General features: G+C 30.9%; 1 long non-coding RNA gene across 1 annotated transcript; it reads left to right on the top strand.

Annotated features, from left to right (window-relative positions):
• Positions 1 to 728: 728 nt before the first annotated feature.
• LOC123692327 lies at positions 729 to 2,540 on the top strand. Its single transcript, XR_006751515.1, has 2 exons — positions 729 to 1,583; positions 1,673 to 2,540. It is a non-coding gene; the product is annotated as an uncharacterized LOC123692327 (long non-coding RNA).
• The last annotated feature ends 4,134 nt before the right edge of the window (positions 2,541 to 6,674 follow it).

The following is a 6,674-nucleotide window of genomic DNA, read 5'->3' on the forward strand; positions in this document are numbered from 1 at the left end:
AAATATGTTCCATCTTTTAGCACCTTGACGTTGAGGGCAAGCCGTTGTGCCGAGCTGGCAAGCGTCCAAGAAGCAACAGGCGTTTTACTAGGACATTGTAATGAATACGACTAATGTCTTTTCAAAGTAGCCTACATTTTTGTACTGAAAAACACTTATTCATTCAGTTTGTTAGAATGGTTGTTAGCGGGAAGTATTTTAGGATATTGGAACTAGTGAATTATTATGTAGATAATTATATTACTCTTAAATGGAATAATTTTTAATAATTTCAGGAACTAGTGAAACGTAATGCTATTATTTTATATCTTATATTTTATAAGTTTTTTTCAGTAGATATTTTGGAGTATAAATAACTATTAATACCTACGCTTTTTTATATCTAGTTGTTTTCAGTTCTAAACGCTCATAATTAAGGCTAATACTTCATATAGGTATTAGGTACTATTAATAATTTATGAATGAAGAAAATATTGAAATGCAATTTAAAACCTACTGTCATGCCTGTAATTGTTTTTGAATAACAAGATATATAACGTCTGAAAACTGAAAAGTAGAATTATTTTATTAAATGAAACATGTAATTGTTAACTAATCAAACTAAACAATAAATAAGTAATGTAAGTAATTGTGTTTTCGTTGATAATATGCTTATTATAGTTATTATACTTATTTATGAGAAAAAGTTATCTAAGCATTACTTAGTTATTTACTTAATGCACACTGAGAAAAATTTTCTTTAGCAAAGTACCAATTTAGCTCGGTTAAAAATTATTCTGCTGCATTCAATTAAGACATATTTAAAATATGCATTAAAGCTTTGCTAGTATTATACAAGCAAGTATTGCTAAATATTCTTGGCTATTATTAAAAAAGTACTTATTTATTTCAAAATTACCGACTCGGTCAATATTACCTTTACCGAATTAGGTTCAAAATAGACAAGCTTACGTTATTATTTAATGATAAGCAAGTTATTTAATTTTAGACTTAACCATAGTTGGCTACTATTTACACAGAGTTCGGTTAAAAATAAACAAGCTTACATAATGATTGAATGACAAGTAAATCATTTAAATTTAGACATAATATTATTTGGCTAAAATTAAATAACTTTCTATGATGCATATAACCGTGTTTCTTACTTAAAAACAAACAAGTAACTTATCTATTGGGAGATAAGCACAGCTCGGCAATTAACAATGGAGCGAATACTATTTTTGACCGAGTAACTTGATAAAAATGAAACAAGGAATTGGCTGCGTAGCCCGCAGAGTCAGCCATTTCTATCAAATCATAGTCGAGTGACGAACGTGTCTGTTGAAGCGCCGCCTCAGCACCTACAAGGCAGATTCAAATTTACATTAAAAACTTTTCATCATCATTTTAATTCAAACTATTATAGAAGAGCAAGATGCAGAAGACAAACTATTAGGGCTCAAAAACAGCCATGGACAGCCGTAGAACTAAGGTGGCAAGACTCTACAGAGACGAAGCTAATTGCTGCAAAATAGTTAACTATAGCTCCAATACCTCAATACAATGAATATGCGGCTCTTAAAAAACCCAAAGGATATCTTCTGGTGAGTTCAATTTTTTTGAATTTTTTGTCTGCTTTAGTTTAATTACTTTTGTATAATATTTACTTAGGTTTTTTTTTTATTTTTTACAGCTAGAAAAAGATTGTGAAAACCAAAGGACAATATATCACTGAAAGCTTCCCCACAATCAAGCCAAAAATATTTGAATTAGTAAGTTACTTCTGATCAAGCCAGATATTGTCATATACTTATTACTTTATTAAATACCTATTACTTTAGTAAATTACATTAGGTAGGATATAGTTCCCATATAATATGTAAAGAGCTTATTGTACTTTAATTTTTTTTTTTGGTGCAAAAAATGTTTAAGTTTTAGCATTTATGATCATTTTCCCGACGACGAATGTGAATTATGTTTCAATGAGAATAAATTCAAATGTTTAAAATAACGGTTTTACTTGTTGGGTTGTAATAAAATTATTAGATCAAAAAGATTACTTATTCTCCTAACTTATTCTATAGTTTTTGCCTAAACTTTTGACTTATCAAATACATATAAGTACAATATTTAGATGTAGTAACTTGCTTACATTACCATAATGGTTGTTTGTTTCTATGTAAACAAACCTAAACCACTTTCATTATAGAACAAACTCCAACATCGCGAAATAAAATCAGCTGTTCCGTAGATTATGGCAGAGTAGATAATTCCACTTTTGTATATGAAACAGCTGATATTTCTTTTACGATGTTGGATTTGGCTTTGGATTAGGTATAGACCTAATTAAAGTTGTTCAGGTTCGTAGTGTGAGTCATTCCTTAAAAGTTTACTCATGATTTATATTTAACCCTGTTATTGTGAAAATTAAAACACAAAATAGTTATTGTTTCTTGACATTGTGAATTGTGTACTATTTTTAAAAGTAGTAGTATCTAAGTGTAAGTAGTATGTTACTTGAAATGATTGTATCGTGTACTGAATAAAGCTAATTTCATTAATGTGCATAATTTTCTTTCAGTTTCTTATAAGTTTTTGGTGTGTCGGTAAAATGAGTGTTATTTTCCTACATGAACGTTTCATTGGCTTTTTTTCCGACATGCCAAAATTTTGCCCCCTGCACTAATGACAAATGACAACATATCGAACTAGGTAAATATTTTCAGTATGAGCTGACTTCACATTGCATACAGGGTGTAACAGAAAGGGGTCACACATCTAAGCAGGGCGTGATGTACCTACTGATGAAACTGAACAATTTTCCCAAAGAACATTATGTCAAAAGATGAAAATAATGGAGAGGTTTAATTTTTTTTTCATCTTTCGACCCATTTTCCTTGGGAAACGTTGTTCAGTTTCATCAGTGCATCACGCCCTGTTCGGATGTGTATATCCCCTTTCTGTTACACCTTGTATAGGTTTTACAAACATTCACAGGTCAGCTTATACTGAAAATATATAGCTTAATATGTGTCGTTTGAATTAGTACTTGCAACAAAGTATTTTAGCTATGGTTACCTAATAAACCCGCCTAAGAATACAAAGTAACTTGGCTAAATATACCAATCTTAATTGACTAGAAAGAACAGAGTATATTTAGTTATAGTTAACCAATGAACACGATTGACAGTACCCAGTAACTTGGCTACGTATACAAATTTTCAATTGAGTAGAAGTAACAAAGTAGATTGGCTGTCCCTACCCAATAAATATGATTAACATTATCGTGTTACTTAGCTAGTTTTACGCAACAACTTTGCTAAAAACAACAGAGCACGTTGGGTATTGTTAACAGAGTAACGCGATTCACTAGTAAGTAGGTAAGTTATATTTACTGAGTGAATAGGTTAAAAGCAACAAACCTTTAATACGTATTTTTTGACCAGCTTAGTGGGTTTATATTACCAACATACGTTAACAAAGTTGACTTGTATAATTTTAGCAACAAACTTTGCAGGCTCCCTCCGAAGCATCGGTTGTAAATAGCAGCAACTTGTTTATTTATAGCCGTCACGTTTTTTCAGTGCAGCATTCACAAAAGAAAAATATTTTATATTTTATTAGAGAAGTATTGTTCATTAAAGTCTTATTAAGCACAAACTTTTACACTATTTAGTATATCTTTATGCAAACCTCGAACTTATTTGCGAAAATATTAAGAAGAGGTAATTAGTTCTACTCATTATTATATTATATACGGTGTATAATATAAATACGATATAAAATTAATTTGATCAAGGTTAGACTACGTGAAAATAAGTAGGTATTTACGTCAAAGATGCTCTTACGATTTGCGAAATACAGTTGTAAAATAATCTTTCGATACATTTTACAAGTATGTAATATACTCTTATACTTTCAGGCCTAAATATCCACCTGCTATTCATTTTTGGCCCAAATACTTACCTGGCGGACATCAAAGAATTTAACTGCCATTCATTTTAGGCTCAAATACTTACCCGGCGGACATCACCAGTATTTTAAAGAAGAAAATATTGTGTTGCTTAAAAGAACAATCTTCTTCACAAGCATATTGTTTAGTCCAAGGAGATAATATTCAGAATATTAGCGTGGAAAAGTGTCCAGTATTTATCTGTGAATCTTGTTGGCGAGGGGCCAGCTGTAGCAGTACTTGAGAAAAACATTTGAACATGTACTGAAATCGTGTACAGATGAGGCTAGAAATTAATAAGTGACCGGCATTTGAGTACACAGAGGATTTCTATCTATTTTTATAATAATTGTTTATTAATAGAAGTATCATCAAAATCGGACAAAATAATTAATCTAGCTTATTTCTAGTTTGTCACAAATGTATTTTTAGATAATAGACAGAAAGTTCATAATTAATTAAATCGTAAAATAAATCGTAAAATCTATTAGTGACTATTCTCATAAATCTTTAAAAAAATAAGCGTAATAAACCCGTATTATTACAAATATTTATAAAAGAATGCCAATAACCGGCTTTTTGTCACACGACTTAATAAATGGATATTTAAATTGATATTTAATGTATCTATTTTATTGTTATTATTTTTACACCGATTGTACACGTGAGACGACGACCTCGAATGCAAGTCTAGCCAAATGTCGGCGTGCCGATGGTGTTGAGTTAAACGTGTTTATTGCAAATCGAATATCATTCATAATAATTATTATTATTGTGACAGTAGTTTTTGGTTTATTATTTTAAATAATCATTAATAATTAAGAATCCATAAATGTCAAATAATTAAAAATAATTATATCAATATTAAAAAAATTGCATGAATTTTGTGAACCAAAAAATAAATGTGGATGTGGAATATTGTATTATTTATTTATTCACTGCGAATTATAAAAAGCAATCGTTAAACTTATTAAAATCATAACAAACAAAAAATTAAAACTTTCCTCTCTATAATATTACTTTAGATAATACACATTTAAATAAATGTGCCGTATACAGCCTGCAACCGACAGACCGTGATTTTATTTTATTATTGTTCATCATTATATGACGAAACTGTATTGCATGACGTTCATATTAGATCATTAAAATTACTTATATTTTTATTTTTGAAGAATAGTTTTAAATATTCACGCTTATTATTCATAATTATATTTAGTAACAATGCAAATGGGAAGAACTATTTATATATGTACTAGATTTCTGCCCGCGGCTTCGCCCGCGTTTTTAAAGGAAAACCCGCATAGTTCCCGTTCCCGTGGGATTCCCAGGATAAAAACTATCCCTTGACTACTTGAATCCAAGTTACCCTCCATATGTGTGCTAATTTTCATTGTAATCGGTTCTGTAAAATTTGCGTGAAAGAGTAACAAACACACGCACACATCCTCACAAACTTTCGCATTTATAATATTAGTATCCCACCAAAAACATTTTCATGTAAAATGTTGCCAAGACGAGCCCATATGACTCGCACTGTGAAAAAGTTATCAGATCTCATGTAGAGCCAAGCTTCTAACACTACACGCCCTAACTCTACAAGGCCTAACTTCACAAACTCTACACCTTAGTCAAAATATGTGGCTTGGCCATTTCGCTACATTCACATCGGCGTAAGGTGAAAAATTAATTAATTCACTGTTCATTACTTTTGTGTTATACAATAGTTCTTGTAGTAACGAACGGCCAAGCCACATATTTTGACTAAGGTGTAGAGTTTGTGAAGTTAGGCCTTGTAGAGTTAGGGCGTGTAGTGTTAGAAGCTTGGCTCTACATGAGATCTGATAACTTTTTCACAGTGCGAGTCATATGGGCTCGTCTTGGCAACATTTTACATGAAAATGTTTTTGGTGGGATTTCATTTATTTTTGTAAGTTGTTTGTAACAAAATTTTATATGTCGATTAAATTTTTATTTTTTTTTTAACAAGGAGTACCTATGCATATATTATATATCTAGGGGAACCAAGTTTTAGATTATTAGATTAGACCTCTAGCGTCATCAAAATTTAATTTAAAATTACAGGTCTCATACAAACTCCCATCCCCTAGTTTAAGGGGTTGGGGGATGAAAGTTACAAGTTTTATAATTTTTTTTGTTGTTTGTGTGCTAATACTAGCTTACATACAAAATTTCAGCTTTCTAGGACATTAGGGAAATACCTTAAGAATTTTGATGATCATCAGTGAGTCAGTGACGAAATTAGCGTTTTTTAGATATAAATAAAATCTGAAGTATAAAAGCTAATGTAATTAAAACTTAATATTTTCAATAAGTCCGCTATTGGCAATATATCCCGAAAATTTTGTTGATCTAGCATAATCCAAACCCAAGTTATGAGGGTTCAAAAAAACGTCGAAACGCTTCGAGAAAAGGTAGGTAGTGCCCGTGCGCTTCGCTTGTTCGCTTTGCTCGTCTTGGCGGGGGCACTACCGTGCCCCCAGATAGGAGTAGGATATTAAGGTGCTTCCAAAAGTTTATTAAGACGCTGTTGTTTAAAGTTTTTATACATCTTAAATATAGGTACACGATAATACAAGAATACATACATAAAATACATGATTCCATATATAATACACGTGTAACATTATTTATGTTGTTTTCGGAAATATATTCTAAAAAGCTTTTAAAATAGCTAGTTATGATTTGTCTCAAGTGTTTAACCTTTTACTATTAAATCGGT

Source organism: Colias croceus, chromosome 1, assembly GCF_905220415.1.
Source record: "Colias croceus chromosome 1, ilColCroc2.1".
Lineage (NCBI taxonomy): Eukaryota > Metazoa > Arthropoda > Insecta > Lepidoptera > Pieridae > Colias > Colias croceus.